The sequence below is a fragment of the Drosophila sechellia genome, chromosome 2R, assembly GCF_004382195.2.
Source record: "Drosophila sechellia strain sech25 chromosome 2R, ASM438219v1, whole genome shotgun sequence".
In the NCBI taxonomy this organism is placed as follows: Eukaryota; Metazoa; Arthropoda; class Insecta; order Diptera; family Drosophilidae; genus Drosophila; species Drosophila sechellia.
In genome coordinates, this window is record NC_045950.1 from 2,274,498 (window position 1) to 2,293,181 (window position 18,684).

The window sequence follows — 18,684 nt, forward strand, 5'->3', positions numbered from 1 at the left end:
TAGTAGCCTAATAATTATTATAATTATTATTATAATTCTGACACCGCAATATTTTTTGTATTTTTTGGGCGGACTTAATTGCGTCAGGTTTCTCGATTCTTACCACTGGTGGTGCTGCTTCCAAATGGTATTTATCCCCTCTACCTTCAACACCCCCTTTAAAGTTCTCCCTCGACGAGCAAATCTTTATAACGATTTGGTCACACCAACTTAACAAACGTCCATTAACTAGACCAATCAAAAAGTAACGTGTGTCCATTTTTAAAAACTGCACGGTTGGATGTCCCACACGTAAGATGCTTCCGCCCCTCGCTTACCAACCAACGCATCCAATCCTTTCAGAACTTAAGCCCCATCCTAGCAATTGCAAGCCCTAACCATGACAATGCCAAAATTGTATTAAAATTCCTTACCGAACCAAACATATAAAATAGAAAATTTAATGTCAAAAGAAACAGATTCAGCAACTTAAATACGACAATATTTAAGGCAAAGTGTTAAACTTTAACTTTAACAATTCTCTTTTTTATTGTTAACTTTTATCTTGTAATTATTGTTTTCATTAAGTAAGTAAATAAGTAAATAATAAGTAAAGTAAGCAAATAAATAAATATTCATAAGATTTAATTATTTGAAAACTTATTGCCTGACTAAGGCAACTTCTTGTTGTCACTTGCACCTTTGGGCGCCAAAAAGCAGGCTTTTTATTTCATACGAGCTGAAACTGAAAGAAAAACTGCATTCGGTGACAAAAAACATTACGTTGCAGGTGTCGACAGAACAGTAGGCTGGCGGGGCAAAGTGCAACCAAAGGTGAGCGGGGTCAAGCTGAATGAATCAAGCATATTGATCATTGACTGAATGGCCAGCGAACATGCGAACCAACATGCGAACCAACCTCAAACTCAGAGCCAAATGTCTGCTGTGGTTGGGTGAGTTCAGTGCAGGGGTCGTCGCTTTTTTTAGTGAGTGGTGGCAATAATTCAATTCGGTACATTGGAAGCCCGAAAGGCATACGGCAGCGCAGACACGTGCAGGGCGACTCCGCTGCCTAATTAAGGGTACTAGGTCTCGAACGGCCGCCAATCGATGCAGCCTATACAATTGGCGATCGCACTCCATTCCCAATACGTTTTCAATCGCCACAGCTTCCTTTGTGTGGCCAGGACGCGCGTCCGGCCACCGGCCCTCTTCCGCTCATCCGCCATTCTGCCCTCCAGTCCGCCGCCCGCCAAGGAGGGGCTCATGCAAAAGCAATTTCCTGAACTTTTGCCCGACCGCTGATGCAGACACACAGACTCACAGACACACGCATCCTCTGGCAGATTAAGACGGCGACCCCACTCGAAACGCATTGGCCGACTCGTGGATGCCACAGCACTTGAAAACCAATACGAATGCGATTATGCCCCTGCAAGAGTGAGTGTGCGTGAGCTGGCGCTCTCGCCCGCACACAGCCACTCCAGCGTGGAAATGGCGGGCTGTAAGTAAGAAATCATTAAGGTTGGTCGGCGCACTAATGGAATACGACAAGCGGCATGTGGGAACCCACTCTTGCACTTGTCCTGCATCCTGGTGGCCACCGATAGTTGTCGTTGTAGTTGTCAGTTGGCCGGGGGATTTGCTCCACGTTCGGTTTTGGTCACCGCAAAAGTTTAGTTGCAAGTTGCGGCTCCGCTTGCGGCGGTCATCCGTCCGTCGGGCGTGCGTGCCATCTGACTGCCAGTTGCATTAGGATATCAATTTGCGGGACACTGATTCGCCAGTTTTACTTGCGAAGTGTGGGTGCCAGAAGAGGTCCGGCTGTTGGGGTCCTTCAGCAGCCAAACGCTCCGGCACGTGACATTGGCAAAGTGAGTTCCGTTCGCAAATGTGACACAATTTGGTCATCTTGGGACCAAGGAACTCAGACTCCCCGCGAAGACCCCTAAGAGAGAGCGCGAGCGCTGAAAGGACTCTCTTAGGTTACCAGCGCCCTGGAAGCCATGGAATTCAGGTGTAGCTTATGGACTCATCGGGCCAAGTCGGCGACCGAAGGCCATGCGCTGATTCGTGTCGCTGACCTAAAAGCTTGAAGAAGCTTCCGCTCAGCTTGCGCTCAGCTGAGCCGGGCGCAGGCGCAGACGCTCCCTTCCAGTGGCGAGCGGCTTCCGAATGCGTAGGAGTCCTGGTCGTCCTGTCAGTTCACTTCGTTTGCTCGTCGAAAGCTGTGCATGCTGCGGAAGCGACGGCATCGCTCGTTGCCCCATTAGCAACAACAACACATCGAGCATTGACACACCATTCAACACAGCAACACAGCAACAACAAGGCCGCACTGCGTGCGGGACTGAGGCTGAGGTTGGATTTGAAGTTGGGGGTTTTCCGGCGGCAAAAGTGCGTTTGAAATTACCAAAGTTGTCCCAATTAAAGGGTGCAGCGCGACTAACAAGTTCAAGTTGGGTGTTTCGCCGTGCGAGCGACGCGTTATCCTTGCGAACTCCTTTGTGCTCGCGGAAACTGGTGCGTGGCGGGCGTAAAATTCGCCAGTGACTCCGCGTTAAGTCAACTGCTCCTGCGAACTACTGCGAGTGCGAAGGCAGGTTGCAGCCAACGGTGGCAAAAAGTAAACGCGGAAACGTAAACCGAAACCGAAACGCCAGAGCCGCCAGAGGTATTGAGAATCCGGGAAATCGAGAACAGGCATCGGTAGTGACAACTGTGAAATGTGCGGCAGCATTGTCGTTTTGCCACCACTTTGACCCAAATCGCATTGCATTCGCGTTGTGCCGGAGTGCGGGCTCTGCGGACGCCTAATGGCCTAGTGCATGATCGATAAGCACCAATCGAAGCTCGCGAGTGCCCCACAGCTAGACATACAAATACGAGATCCTCCAGCAACTGGAATCCTCCAAAGCATCCGTTCCGGGCTCAGCCGCACCTGGTAAGTGATTCACAGTTGGCCGTTACTCGCTTGTGAGTATGACATGTGGTTGACGGGAGGCTTGTGACTTGTCATCTTCCGCCGCTTCCTCCTAACTTGCTCCAGACCCGAGTTAGCTTACTTGCGTGGGACTTGGAAGTTTGGGCTTTGGTTTATAGCCTGCGGCAAGAAAAAACTTGGCTGCTGTCAAACATACAACACGAACGTGTCCTGCAAAACACATCACCCCTAACTCATTAAGGGAGGTAAATGCCTAACTGCGTTGGTTATCAACCAGGAAAAGTTCAAATGAAATTAGGATTCGGCTGCACAAAGTCCGCAAGAGCAGGTTTTTAAAGTGGCCACATCTAGGATTCATATAAGAGAGTATTTTTCAGTGGCTTAATATCAGCGACTCAAGAGGTATTGTTATTTCAAAGCATTTAGTTGTATAGTCAGAGAGTTCACTAAGAAAGGGATACCCCAAACATATTTATGGTCCATGTCATAACTAATTTGGTCTTGTTTTAAACACAGAAGCTGTCAAAACATCAAAAGTTACACTTGCAACACCGAAGATAGAATTGATAGATAGATTAAAACTACTTAGTTTAGTGAACAAAGTCCTTCACAACTATATTATCAACCCCCTAAGGTCGACGGGACTACGATATAGACGGGCTGGAGTTGGAAAAATGGTCGAAGCTTATTCATACACGCAGTGGCTCATGCAAATGGGAGGTCGGGAATCCGACGGCTTTCTTGTGGAATAACAAAATGAAAGCGCAAGCTAAATATTTGCCAACGAAGTCCTTGGATACGGGCGCTAATGGCGAATCTTGTTTTTGTGTATGTGACGGAGCCCCCAGCGATAAGGCGCGTGGGCTTGTTTTCGCGGGGTTGGCTGTGCGATTAAGTCTGCGTTGGCCGGGACGTCGGAGGAGCGACCACGCAGAAAGCAATTAAATGTATTTCCGCTCCGATGTCAAAATTAATGCGCGTTTCATATTTAAAAGCGTGAATGCGTACACACGAGCAGGCGGAGAAAGGTCACCAGGACGACAGGATGTGTGCGCGCGGAAGTCCTATGTCAATGCTGGACTGTCACCGGACAAGTGGGTCGAATGAAGCAGGAGCATTTTATCACCTCGGGGACTCACATGCACGTCCGTCGCCGGACAGCTGTGGGCAAGTGGGGCACGCCCCGTTGCTATCGCCCTGCCTCGCCGGTGAAGCCGGAACCAATGGGGCGGCCCAGTTTTATGACTTGTAGTTCGACACCTCGTGTGCTGGCTAATGAGCGTGGCAGACTTGCGTAATGTGTGTTTATCATCCGCCCCGAGGCCGACTTTTTTGGTCATGGAGCCGCAAGTACTCGTATGTATTTAAATTGCAACTCTACTAAAAAGCGATTGGATGTGATTTGATTTTCTGCACACAGCACGTGTGTGCCGCCTGCCAGTGTGTGTCCTACATAGTCGGCAAGCTTTTTGCTCAGCTCCGAGCTCAGTTCTTCCCATGGCAATCTATGCAAAATAGTCATGGCCATAAGAGCAAAGTCAAATAAAAAACAACCAATATTTAAATAACGGATTACAAGCCAGTCGGCCAAAGAAGCCGGAGCTGATGCTGCTGCCACAGCAAAAACAGAAATGGGAACGAGCGCCGTCGGAGGGCATGTAAGTTTCCCATTTAGTTATGAGCCCGCTTTTTGGCCAAATGCCTGAACGGGTCGCTGGATCAGTGCGTAGACTGGCTGGCAGCCTGCTGATGCCTCCTCAACGTTCCTGCCTCATTTCACTTCATTGTGTCTCCGGCGAGAGTCTTTGTTTTTAAATCTTGTCATTCCCGGGACCCCGTTTATTGCACGATGATGTCATCTTGGTACACGTCCGCCGGGCCTTTTCACCCGATATTCTCGCGCAGGGATGCCAAATGCAAAGCTACCTCCCCCCTAGCAGGATCAGGCGTAACCACCAGTTCTCAACGTACTTAATTGCATAAATTCTATTCAATTCTCCAAACGAACGGTTAAGGATAATTTAAGACGCTGCTGGCCGTTCGATTGCCATTCTGATGTCCGGAATGGAGCTGGACAATCAGGGCGCTGCCAACTTTTAATTTTAATTCATTTTTGTGACTTTTGGTCCGAGCTGACCGGCTTATCTTCCTGCCATTGTGTTCAACCCGCATTGTGCAACCCTTTGCAGATATATATCGGCTGGCATCTTTTAGTGCTTTCCGTTTGATTGCAACTTGCAATCCGAGTTTTTGGCAAAGTCCATCGGGCTGCAAGCGCAAAAGCCTGCCAAGGGAGGGAGAAGTGAGTAGGGGATAAAATGGACCAGGCATGGAGAAAACAAAGTCAATCAAATAGTGGCTTAATTGTTAAAGGGCCGTGAAGGGTTTTATGTCTGCGAATTGGATTTATTCCCAATACAAACATAAACAATGGGCTGCAAGATGTCGAGCAGCCAATTCAAATTAAATCCCCTGCCGGAGGCTTTACAAATTAAGCCCTTAATGAGGACTTTGCATAATCAAGCCAAAGACGTTCGTGGGCCGGGCCACGCGATTGATGACTGGAAAATTACCCGAGCAGTTTGGCTGCCAACCAATCCTGATTGATAGCCGGCGCCCCACCTCTTCGCAAGTGCTGTCCAGGTATAAGTCGAGTGTTGCTCAGCTGAGTTCTGAATTATTCAGAAAATTGGCTAATTATCGAAAAAGCTTCGGATTCATGTCCCCTGTCCTGGGATTTGAGCTCCAGTGCCATATGTGCCATGTGTGCCGTTCAAACTACAAACATTCTATTAGCACTGCATGAATTATTAATAACTGTGTCAGCCGCCTGCTAATGAGATGTTGTGTGTGCTACCGTCTTCGCGGTGTGGTGTAACTTACACACATGTAATCGCAAGGACAACTCAACCGGACACTTAAATTTTTGGCAGTGTTTGCTTAGGTCTAAGCTGAAAATCATTAGTTGAAATGCGCAAATATCTCTAAGGTTTTTATTAGCTGAGCGGCGAGTAATTGCCCACAATTAGGCCTTAATAGTACGACCATAGAGAGGCGCTACATACACTCACACTCACTCGGCAGAGAGAGCTAATCAGGACCGTGCCAGGATACAGGCCTCGCGTATCCCTGGGGACGAAGCTGAGCGTGAATACGTTTCGGTTGCTCGTTAAGTAAGAATTACTCTGTGTGCTTGGCATGTGGAAAAGAGCTGTTTTGTTTTTTCAGGCAGGACTTCCTGCTGTCTCTTTTCGCATTACTTAGTGTTTTTATTGAGGCAATTCTGTCAGGGCAGAAAACAACAGGCTGACGCTGAAAAGTTGTTACTTTCCCCAGACATTCGGCTTAGGGCTAGCTTCCCATTTGTCCACAGGACTCCCCCTTCGCTTTCTTCTCGACACCCCGTCCCCTCCAGCCAAATATTATTACAATTATGCATGGTATTATTTTTATTTATTCTTCCGTCATCCCCAATTATTTTCTGCGTTGTCTTCCTTCACTTGCTTGAGCTCCTCGGTTTATGGCTGTCCTTCCCGACACAAGGATTCCGAGCGAAATAAGCTTAAAGTTAAAAATTCGCTTACGATTCTAGCTTCTAAACGGCAAAATCTAGTCATAGCTACGTATATATACAGATAAATAATAATAAAGAGCTATTTTAAAACCGGTCTTATTCTAACGTACTAGAATTTGACGTAAATTTCTTTACGTAGATGGGAAAAGGAACTTTTTACAAGTATTATTATTGTACTACTACTCTTTATATGACAACAGCAATAAGTCTTTGTTTAAAAGTTATTTAAAGTGTTCAACAGATCAAACCATGAACAAAAACAACAAGAAATGATCGATTTTATACTTATTGTTGTATATTTCAAACACGAAGGATAACGAATTCATTTAAAATTTAAGGATATGTAGACCTAAAAATTCCATTAAAACTCACATTTAAAAGTTATTACAAAATAGGAACAGCCACTTTCCTTCTAGTCGTAGTATTTGCAATTATCTTAAACAAGCAGTGCTCAATTAATAATGTTTTAAACATTTTTCGAAATCAGAACTCCTTTTAAGGAGGCAAAAAACCTAGTTACCCTCAACATTGAAAATGAAAATGAACATTGAAAAATGACTCGATTTGTAAAGCCTGGTAACGATTTAATGTTTTGAATGTATACAAATTATGTCAAGAAACAGTGATAAGCATTATCAATTTAATCCTTAAGGATATGTATATATACAGATTTAATCTCACATTACTAGTTCGTCTTCAAAAATTTCACACAACCGATTTTGTTCGGCTGTACGTAAACGGCTCCCAACGGCTCGATTTCCTCGACTATCAGATACCCGTTACTTATCTAGTCCAAATTGGAACCGAGAATTTTCAACATTTTTCAGGAATATCGCTAGAAATTAGAGACAAAAATATATTTTAGTGCCCTAACTTTTGGGCGGAATAGATTTTTGGGGTTTTTATGCGTCAGAGGAGGCGTGGACAAAATGTCTTCGCCATATCGATAGAAATTGGGAGAACAACTGATTTAATCCCAAAAATTAAATCACTTCTCAAAAGTGTGGGCGTAGTAGTTTTGATTTCTTTGTGGGCGTGGCGAAAAGATTTTTTGGCAAATCATTAGAAAACAAAACATTTTTCAAAAGTGTGGGCGTGGCAGCTATGGCCGGTTTTGGGCGTTAGAGTGGGCGTGGCAAAGAGGTTTTTGGCAAATCGATAAAAATTTACACTATTAATAAAATTGTGATATAATATCCAACAATTTTTCAAGAATGTAGGCGCGGCAATTTACAGGACTATTAAAGATGTGAAAAAATATCAACTCACTTATCAAAACTGAGGGCGTGGCAGCTTGTGGGAGTTACAGTCGGCGTGGCAACATGGGTCAACAAGACGCAACCTGCGCTGCGTGTACCTTCTTGATTTTATAGTACCTGAGATTTCGACGTTTATACGGACAAACGGACATGGCTAGAGCGACTCGGCTATTGATCCTGATCAAGAATATATATACTGTATATATACATCGTTCTGCCTGTTATATATTTTTCAATTAATCTACGAGCAACGGGTATAAAAAGTATCAAAACATATTTCAAAAGGGTGGGTGTCTTTTATAGTTCGTACGGATAGACTGACAGACGGACATGGCCAGATAGACTTGGATAGGGATCCTTGTCAAGAATAAATATACTTTATATAATCGGAAACGCTTCCTTCTGCCTGTTCATACTTTTCAATGAATCTAGTATAGTTTTTTACTCTACGAGTAACAGGTATAAAAACATGTACCAAATATGAAAGCTTTATGAATCAACGAAACTATGATTTATTTTAAATATTTAAATTATTTTCCGACTCTTAACACTGACATTTTATATTGTCAAAAAATATTGTGTACTTGAGAATATTGTAAAACAAACTTTCACAGCGTTAGCGTCTTTCGAATTTGCAATCATAATATAAGTGCCTCGACTATTTGATACCGCTTACTAATAAAAATAAATATGCCTTCAGGTGATAGGTAATGCACTACTCGACACTAAGCAGAACCCTCTGAAATATTAATCAGCTTTTGGACAAGTAAAATGAATACCACTTTGAAAACGACAAAATGAAAATTTGAGCATGCCATTTATTTTCTGTTTGTTGGCGTTCGAGTGGGCGTGCCCGTCCCAGTATTGACTGAGACACGCTCTGTAACGAGTATATAAATGTAAAACACAATCCAAATGCGCGCACTATAAGCACCGCCGTTCTTGAAGTCCTTTGTCATGTGCCTCGTGCTGTAACTCGTTAGAGGGTTCAAGGTCCTTGTGCCGTGCTAAGATCAAGTTGTGTCTCCTCGGCACACAAATGCATGCAAATGCCAGCCATAATAAAAGCAATGCCCGGGCGAAGTGAGCACACGACATCAAGATTTAAAAATGTGTCCCAGCGTCTAAACAAAAGGGTCTTGGAAGAGGCGCAAATGAAATGTGTCCCTCGCTGGGAGTGTGTAACTAGGAGAAGGACGAAGCACTTGTGTTGGCTCTGCGCACTTGGCCCACAGTGAGGGGCTGTAGCCGAAACGGCAGTTGTCTCCAAGTCGCGTTCATTCAACAATTTAGCAGCGAAAGTATTCTCAAGTGAAGTTACGGAAATAAACAGTCTGGGTCGCACTGACTGCACAAGGTCCTGCGCCGAGAAAACGACATCAGCGGGGCAAAGGAGCAGTTAAAGCGAGCGGAGCCATTCGGTGTTATGTGATAAGCCTCCGATGCTCCGATATGGGTGCGTTGCGTTCGAAACTTCCGCTGCGCCCCATCAAATGTGGCCGCCATGTCGTTCTCCATGCTGCAGGATGTAATGCGAGCTTATTACCATAAAAGCATTGCCTTCGGTGCTCATATATTCCTCCGCCCGTGTTTTTGGCCGAGAGGGTAAGTGAGCTGGCTGCAAGTGTGGGCAGGATGTGGGCCCTTTGCCAATGGAAAGACAACTTATAGATGTGTTCAATTTTAGTAATAGCTCTTTTGGGCCTTCGGTCGGGGCGGGAAGACACTGCTCTGCCCGAAAGTTTTTAACTGCTTCCCGTTAGATCTTTGGAAGTAGTGTGATGGCCAGCCTGCCCACCGATTACATCGCCAGGATCCGACGCAGAGCTGCCTTGTCTGGCACTCCACGGGCCTGAGAAATATGGCATCTGGCTGGCCGCAGGGGAGTGTGCCTTTAAGCCAGCGTCGCAAAAAGAAATTCCGAGTCAATACATGCTGAGTACCCTGAGGAGCTGGCAGGCTGAACGAAACACTGACATACTGGCGAGCCGAGCGTACTGGTGTGGATGTCTCTGTGGCTGCGTGGATCCATCAGTATCAGTACATCAACGCGTGCAAGCTCCGTTTGCAGCTCCGTTTGCAGCTCCCGGCTCACGAGAAATTTCTCATGCAACATCGAGCAACTTTTCAGCCGCAGAAGTTGGCAAGTACGGCAAGAGCCGGCGGAAAGATGTTGTGGAGCGAATGCGAGGCATGCCGAGGCTTTCGGCGTGAATATGCTGCCACATAATACTCGGGTGGATACACAACTACTGCGTTGCCGGCTGCTCAAACAAAGGCCTTCCGCCCAGACCGCAAAATTCAATTTGTGTGCGACGCAATCTTAAGTTTGTGCGTTTGCTGTGTGTCCCCGATTCGGATCCCAGGGTCCTCTTTATTTACAGCTCGTATCGCTGCAATCGTTTTTTATCTGCCTCGTTTGTCGGGCAGTCGGCCAATATGGGCTGACTGCGGACATTTGCTTGCGGCTCGCTCATGCCGTTATCCTTTTATGCTGCGCTTTATCAAAACGTGCGATTGGTCATTCAGTGCCTGGCTTTATGAACTGGAACAGGGCTTGGATTTGGGTCCGAAAAGAATGCCGCCATTCCATCCCCCCCAGCCACTCCCTACCACCTACATTTCACCAGTCCCCCCATTCCCACCATGCCACGCCTGCACCGCAATTATGTTTTGTGGCTTGCGGCGTGCGGACCGGAAATTAATTTCGTGCTTTATTGCAACTAATTCGATTATGAGTCCGCTCGGCGTTCAGACCCCACCCCAATCCGAACCCCACCACCACCCTGCACCCAACACCCAAAATAAAGCGGCAACCACCTCCCGCTGCGCTTAACATCTACACAAACAAGGCCCGCGTGCTGGCAGTGTTGATTTGCATGGATGTTTATGCATAATTTATGGCGCTGCAATTGCTGGTCGTGTTCGCAAACATGCGTCGAGCCACCAGAGATTATTTGTTTTTAAATATTGCGCACTAATTTAATTTATCGCTTTATTATTCTTTGCGCTTCGAAGCCTGAGCTCACTTGTGCGATGCGGCATACAAAAGGCCGATTGGAATTGAAATCAATTAGAGCCAAAATGACGTCATGCGCTCTCCTAACTTGTTTAATTGGCGGTCTTTGAGGGTATGCATAAAGTTGGTAGTCGTTACCTCCGATTAAAGTTAAGCATCACCAGTGCCTCAGCAACATCCACATCAGCACACGTACGTGTATCGCCGAGACTACTCACTCTGGGGCGTAAAAAAAACTGGGAATTTTCCTGCGTCCTTTATTATTTTTATCGATTTTCAGCTGATGGCTTTATCAACAAGCGGCGCTTGTCTTTTCAGCCCGTCGTCTTTGGTCACTTGTTGGGCAAACACACAAAGGACCGCTCGCCCCCTTCCCGGGGCGCCCCTGCTGAGTGATGTGAAGTGCCTGCAGGCCGCGTTCTCAGGGCCTGCGCATATACATAATAGCCGGGCTGTGGGGGCGTTATGGCATTCTCACGCTTCATTTGACATAAAGACCAAAAATAACGCCTGCCATCCCCTGGTCCTGTTGGTAGCTGGGTCGTCCTGGCTTGGACGCAAATTGAGTAAACGCCCCTTATTTGCCTTGTATATTTTAAGCCCGGAATCAGCAGCCGCACATAATTAAAGAAAATGCGGAAATGGTGCGACTTAAAACATAATTTAGCTTACACAAAGCTGGATTTCCGTGGCCAAAAGCACAGCTGGCACGCCCTCTATTTGCCCACGCCCCGATTTGCTCTTTTCACGCCGCACACACTGCACAATCCATCCATCCCGATGGCCAAAACGCTAGTCCATCCGCAGGAGCGGATCGCAAGGAGCGATGGAGATTGATAGGCAAACAGGACGGCCGGCGCAATTAACATGAGTGGGGAAAATGGCATCGCGATGGCACTTGCCATTGATTTTTAATTAGCATAAACAGGCAATAATTGCGGCAATGTGCAGAAATCATCGCCAATATGCAACGACATAATTATGTTGGGCTATCGCTTTCGTCGGGCCTTTCCCGTTGACACGGAGCGACACACACACCGCTCTCGGAACGTGAAAAATGTATTAAATTTGCGTCAGTTGCTCATTTCAAATTGCTTTACGTGCCGAGGGAAGCAATAGCTCTCAGCAAATTAAATTGACTGCTCGCTCGACGAGCTGACAGGATGTTGAGTGGAGGGCCCGTGGAGTGGCAGGCTCTTTTGGATTATTATCGGATGAAGATACTGTGAGCTTAATTAATATTTGAAATATTCTTGCCACATTTACTAATTGCAATGACACTGCGTTCTCGCCGGCCACTCGCATCTCGATGCGATGACCCTTGACCTGCTCAAAGGATACCTGCCTCTCTCCAGGTAAGTGATTTATCACTTTTCCCCGGGTAAGTGCTTGTCCAGGAATGTGGCCGAAAGTAATTCGTAAATTGGGAAAAACATGCTTTGCGGAGACAAACGTCAATGAAGCCGCATAAAATGAAACGAAATACCGTAATCTAGCTCTGGCCAAAAGCCCGAACAAGTACAAGATTTTCCATATTCCATATTTCTTGTCCTCCACTTTGTCCTGCGCCAGCCATGTGCGAAATTTATCTCGCCCGAGCTGGATTGAGTCCAGAAGAGCGAGCTGGCTAACGAGGCACTCGGGCAGCTGGTGCGGAGGAAAATCCAAAGATTAAATTAAATTGTACACGTCCCCATTTAAAACTAAACAGTCTGAGCCTGCGACAGCACTTCCAGACCGCCAGCAGCTGGGTCTCGGTCTCGTTCGTTCGTCATAAGGATGTGTGCAAATCCCCACAGCTTGGCCAGGAAGGCTGGACGGGCCAGCCGGCTGTGGCGCAATAAATCACAACATTTTCAGATGCTTACACAAATGCCTTTTTGATCCTTAATTTTCTGATCAAATACGTGACACTAAGTTTGCCAGGGCGGGGCTTTGGGGATGCCAAGTAACAAATCGCAAGATGCTGAAAATTGAATGCGAGTAGCCGGGTGGGTATCCTTCCGGCTGAGCTATTGATATTTCCCAGCATCCCGAATAAAATCAAGCGAGTGGAGTGTTCTACTGTGTGCGGGGTTTGCTGCAAAACAAAGCGTTGGAGTTTTCAATCCCAGCAGATTGTTGGACTCAATAAGTATCTTTGTGTCTCGCATTGGATTGCACTGGAAATCTTTGCAACATCAACAGCAATAGCAACAAAAGCAGCGGCAGCGGCAGCGGCAGCGTGGGTTGTTAAACTTACTTTTATGACTGTCTGAAAGCGATAGTCGTCTTGCCATTGCCAAAGCCTGATCCCTGCCTCTTCCGCAATGCGTGTGTGTGCGTGTGCTTTATTCGCTTGCTTACTTTTCAATTTATTACGCAACATTAAAAGCTGCTTTACAGATACAAATGCGCGAGAGCCAGATACGTAGCATGGTTATCCCGGCCACATGTGCGCGTGTGTGCTGTTGCATGTCCGGGAGGAATGTATTAAATGGGAAATCGCATTGTATTGCCATTTGACAAAATGTCAATTGCAGTGACAATGTATTAAAAGCTACATTTGTTCTCCAGCACGGGCACAATGGAGCGATTTGCCAGCTGGCGAACAGAGGTACAAACAAGGATATCCAATGGTTCCCGACTGCAATTCGGGATGATGTTCTGCAGTTGAAGTGAAATTGCTGACGATGGGGTATGACTGGATGACTGGGAAATCGCTTCACAAGCCATTTGGATTCCTCAGCATCTTGCTTTAAACTAACATAAAGTTCTTTTGACTCAAACCCATTGCCCATTTTCCATCGAAGCTCACACAACTTTATTATTGCCTTAATGGGTGACATCCTTGCGCTGAAATGTCATCTTATTATAATATTTTGAAGTTGCTGCAGACTCAAAAACATTACATTGTACACGTATTTGTTAGGCTTGTCGCATCCAGTTCACAATTATTGAGCTTGTCGAGCATTCGCAGAAATTGCTAAAAACACTGATGGCGCACGAAAAGGACTGCGAGGGAAAATACCGAAGGTACTGGTCCTTTGCTTGCTACGCAGCTTGCCGCAAACATTTTATAACGGTGCCAACTTTGCCAAGGCACAACTTTTGCCATGTTAAGCCCACAGCTGCCACAGCCAGAAAGCCAGGACACCCCTTTCGGCCGCGTCCCTCCAGCCTTTGAGCAGGCGAATATGCAAATACTCACAAAATTATAATTATTATAACATTTTGTAAATGTAGATGCCCACCGCCCGCCATCCTCCACCTGAAGCTGTCAGCGGCAGAGCTCCTACTCGCTTCCGCAGGGCGAAACGCCAGGTGACGACGAGGTAAGCCCACCAAACCGAACGCGAGCCCGAACCCGTGCCCAAGACCTTACCCTTTCCTTCCAGCGACTTTCTGGGACGGCAACCTTTTGGAAAGTGGCAAATTTTCACTTTGACTTGCAGACACGACCGCGAGACAGTTGATGACGCCGTATTTCCATTCAGCATGACGGGTTTTATGGGCACAAGACAATGGGCAAAAGGGAAACGTCTCATTTGGAAAAAGCGATTAAATAAAATTCCGATTTGCAGGCAATTTGACTTAATTAGCTGGCTGCCGGGAGTTGTCAAACGGCGATTAATAAGTTTGCTCTTAATTACGTGACCAAAAGCCATCGCTTCTACTCCGGGCAAAAACCAATCAACGTGAAAGTCGTCACAAAGACGACCCATGACGGCCACCATCGCCCATCCCCGATCCCCGATCCTCGATCCCCGATCCCCGAGAGCAACTTCCGCACCTTCCTTCAGGCGCGAGTTTTGAATGAATTGCGTTTAGCGATTGCCGATTGAGGGATGACAGTTACCATTAGTGATTACCCCGCCTTCCGCTCCGTTGTGTTCCAGCGCCGCCGTGGCATCGCAATAATTTGTCTATTCAAACTTTTTCGCAGCAACGTCGCCTCGCATTCGCGTTCGCATTTGCCTTTTTCTTTGCACGTCATTTATTTTGTTAATGTTGGTAAATAAACAACCGCATCGTGGGTGGGAGGAGAGCCGGAGTTCTTACTGGGAAGCATTTAAGCGGCGACAAGTCAAAAGCTTCGCCAGCAGCATCGTCATCAATTTCAATTTCCACTCCACTCCCCACCACGACCACGTCCAATATTCCGCGAGGTGGGGCCTCGAAATATGGCAACAATTTATAAGTGATTCATCATTGTTTATTGGCTCCATCGATGCGCAAACTGCCGAGCTCCAGAATTATGGCTGACAATTTCGGCAGGCCAGTGCCAAGGCAAAGAAATCTTCTGCTGCCAGCTTGGGGTTGTGTCTTTATTAGTGGACCGCAATTCCAGCGTCAGATCTTCGTTGCTCAGGGGGAGAGGTTCCCCCCTTTCCAAATCGTTCGAAAACAGACTCAGCAGGTAGTCAACGAAGTGCGGTTGATGCTCTTTTCAGGCAGCTCTTTGCAGCCTGGGCAAAGGACTAAGGCGAGCTGGTTGGCATGGTTGAAGCCTGAATCCGACAAACTGACATTTCAAAAACCGAATCCTCGTAGGCACCCTTGTCGCTTTCGTTGCATTTCTTGAGTACTTAAAAGTTTTGGGCGCCAAATGCAAGTACAAAACTTAAACGAGCCCGAAACATACCCGAATATGCAAACTTTTGATTATCAAGTGTGTGTGTGCCAAATAAATTCCCAGCACAATATTAGGTGCAAATTGTTTGGCGCACTTGGGATGCCTCCAGAACTCCAGACCGATCCCTGTGTACCTTATACACGCCATCACCATGCATGGCGACAAGCCCAAGGAGCGCCAACTGTTTTTGGCAGAGCGCTTTTCTATTAAAATTTTCATTAAATTGAAAGCAATTAGTGTGTGGGGCGGGAGCACAGAGCCCCGGGCTGCTGAGCTCCTAAGCTGTCGCAGCGAGGCTGCTGTTTGTGTTTTGATTATTGTCAAAACGCTGGGCAGCAGCTGCAATTTGCCACCCACAAACGTGGCCACGTCGCCTGGGTGGGCTGGGGACTTCTCTGGCCAGGCTTTCTACTTTCAGAAGGAGGCAACTGCGTCGATGATACCACAAAGTCCCATGACATCAAGATATGGGACTCCACCCCACCGACAAAGATGTTGCGAAGTGGATAGCCCCTCAAAATTAATTTGTCGCCCGCCTGCAGCGATAAATAAATCCGTACCTGGACTTTTGGCCTTGGATGCCCCAGCTGCGTTCGGCTGCTCCGCCATTTCCGGCTTTATTGCGTGCGCCATTTTGTCAATTGCGCGAGCACTTCCGGCGAAGAGATCTGCGGGCTAGAAAGTGATAACGCCCAGCGCGGCACAATAACTTTTGATGGCCGAAATGTTGTGGCCACCGCACTAAACACCACGCATTAAAGAAGCCAGAATTCAGTAAGCCAACAGTCAACGACATAAAAATTGATACTGGACTTCTGTCAGCTGCGCTGCTGATTAAGCGGTTTGTTACTCTCCCATCACACAACCTGACATGGGGTAGCACCGACCGCCTCCATGGCGATGAAGCCGGTCCACATTCGTCTGCGAGTATCGCCAGCGCCAGGGTATTACAGCAAATGGTCAGAGCAGCGGGCGATTTGATGCGATTTTTGCGAGTCTGTCAGGGAGGCTAGCCCTAAAAAACCGAACAATAACGAATTATTTATGAATCTCGTTTTCAATGAAATTTTTGCACCACCGCGCAGAGTACACTGTGGTCATAAAAAATGTAAACGGACTCAAGTTTAATGCAGTCATCCCCGGGTTTCCGATTCAGTGTGTGTCTTCCTGGCGGCTCTCCCATAAATCACATTTTAATTCTTAATTCAAGCGGAGGCCCAACAAATAGGAACACAGCCATCTTCGTGCCTGTCGCTCTCGATTCTGACTTGACCAGCTCTGAGCCCGGGGAGCATGACTTTCGGGCTTGTGTTACTTGTCTGCCCGAGTTTGACAGGTGAAATATTGGGAAGGTTATCCAGTGGGCGGGTGCAGGAGCGGAAGCGGGGCCTGAAACTTCGTAGAAATATCGCCAGGCCGAAATTAAATTCCAGTCCTGCTCCACCATTCCATGTGCCACATGCAAAGTCCACAATTTTCAATAAAAATAGCCACAGGCACACGGGCCACGCAGTAAGCTCCGACGCGGTCCACCTCCCCAAAGTTCCTGTTCTTGTTCCTGAATATCGAACTTTCGGAACGTCTTTTTTGTGATTTGAAATTTTCGGGCTATGCGTTTGAACTGAGGTGGAAATTATTTCTATGCCATTGATTACGCCCGCATGTGTGAGGCTCGATTGAATCGGGGCATGGCTAGCCGCAGGTATTTTGCTCGCCATGCGTTCGGGTCTTAAAGGCACCTCTTAAAGGTGCAGATGGAATTCTCGGTTATTGGCTCACTTTGCGGCAACGGGCAGGGCTACGGGAAGCGCCGGGAGTATTAAATCCTTCCATCCTTCCGCTGGCAATGCCACGCATTCCTTTGATCAATTTGTGGGCTGGAAAAGAGCGGAGCTCCGAACGACGTCAATTATGTGCGTGTGCCAGTATTCCGGGCCGGAGGGCCCGAGTTCCTGCGGAGAGGGGGGTCTGCAATCCATTCCGTGCCGCATTTGGCCCGGCTTCACGGGCATGTCAACACAGCAAACATTGCGGCACGCGCACGCACCCCAGCATTGTTCTACGAAACGGGCTTGCGGTGCGTTCAATTTCGCCTCGCGACCTTCTTTGCGATGCTTAATTTTTGTCGCCACCCGAAATGGAGGCCATTTGCATATTTGACAGGACATTAATTAATAATAAATCGTGCGTTCAACGGTTGAGTTAAAACTTTTGTTTGGCGGACCGCTTTCCTGGCTGTTATCCACAATGGTCCCCACTATTCCGGTGCGACCGAATCACGTGAGCCACCATCACCAGTGAATCACCAGCCCCGAAAAGCGGGCCACATTTATTTTTAAGCGACTGACGAGCTCGTGTGCTCAAAGCACGAGTAAATAAATCGCAGCAGGAGCAGCTGACCAGCTGGCCAGACCTTCCGGCTCCTTTTCTTCGGTACGAACAGCCTTGGTAATCCTGGCAGCTGTAGGCCTCGTCTCGCGTTGTTAATGGCTTTCCACTGGGCGACATTGCCTGTTGCAGGCCCACTTAATTTATCAACCATGTATCCTGCGGTTGACAGTGACAAGGCCGAGCCACTAGCAGCTGCGACTTTGGAGTTTCTAATTGAATCAGCTCCGCTCGGAGCCAGCCAAATCGGACGGCAAACACGGGCTGCGACCTGACCCCTATTTTCCCACACCGGGCGGCCGGTGGGTGGCATCAATTATGTGCCATGCTGAGCGGCAGCCGCCGCGGCACTTAAAGCGAGTGACGGAGGAGCGCCCCCGGCAGTTGCAAAGACGTGCAGCAATAAATTAAAGCGCCGCGGCTTTCAGTGCCACTTCCTGCAGAGGCCTGATATTCCGCTGAGAGCAGGAAGACACATTCAATAAATAAATTTATTCATGACTTCGCTGGCAAAGATGCTGCGAACATTGTCATATTTGACTGCTGCGCTCGAGTGCGGCATTAAAAATTTTACGACACCTGCCAATTGCCGCAGCGCACCGGAAACGCACACATACTGCCACACATCGACATACATGACATGTATATGTAAGTCAGTGCGCACATAAGTAGGCAACGAAATATGAGGGGAGGGTTCCGTGTACAGAACTTCTGCGTAATGGATATCGATAAGGCTCAAGTTTCCGAGAGTTGGACAGTGGGGTGGTAGTAGTAGCAAGCAAACAAAGAAAGCGACACGCGGACTGCTAAGGTGTGAGTAAAGTTTCGGATCACATCCCGACCAGATTGTCCTTCAACGGTCCAATGCATCTTTCGATACACATACATTCGCTTGGGGAGCGAACA

General features: G+C 47.3%; 1 protein-coding gene across 4 annotated transcripts in view; it reads left to right on the top strand.

The window, feature by feature from the left end:
- Nucleotides 1-2,193: 2,193 nt before the first annotated feature.
- The window catches only part of LOC6619135 (zwei Ig domain protein zig-8), a 55,649-nt gene continuing 39,158 nt past the window's right edge, over nt 2,194-18,684 (top strand). For all 4 annotated transcript variants that reach the window (XR_004361379.1, XM_032715375.1, XM_032715376.1 and 1 more), the window contains exon 1: nt 2,194-2,923. The gene's annotated coding sequence lies outside the window, so the exon portion shown is untranslated. The remainder of the gene's footprint in view (nt 2,924-18,684) is intronic.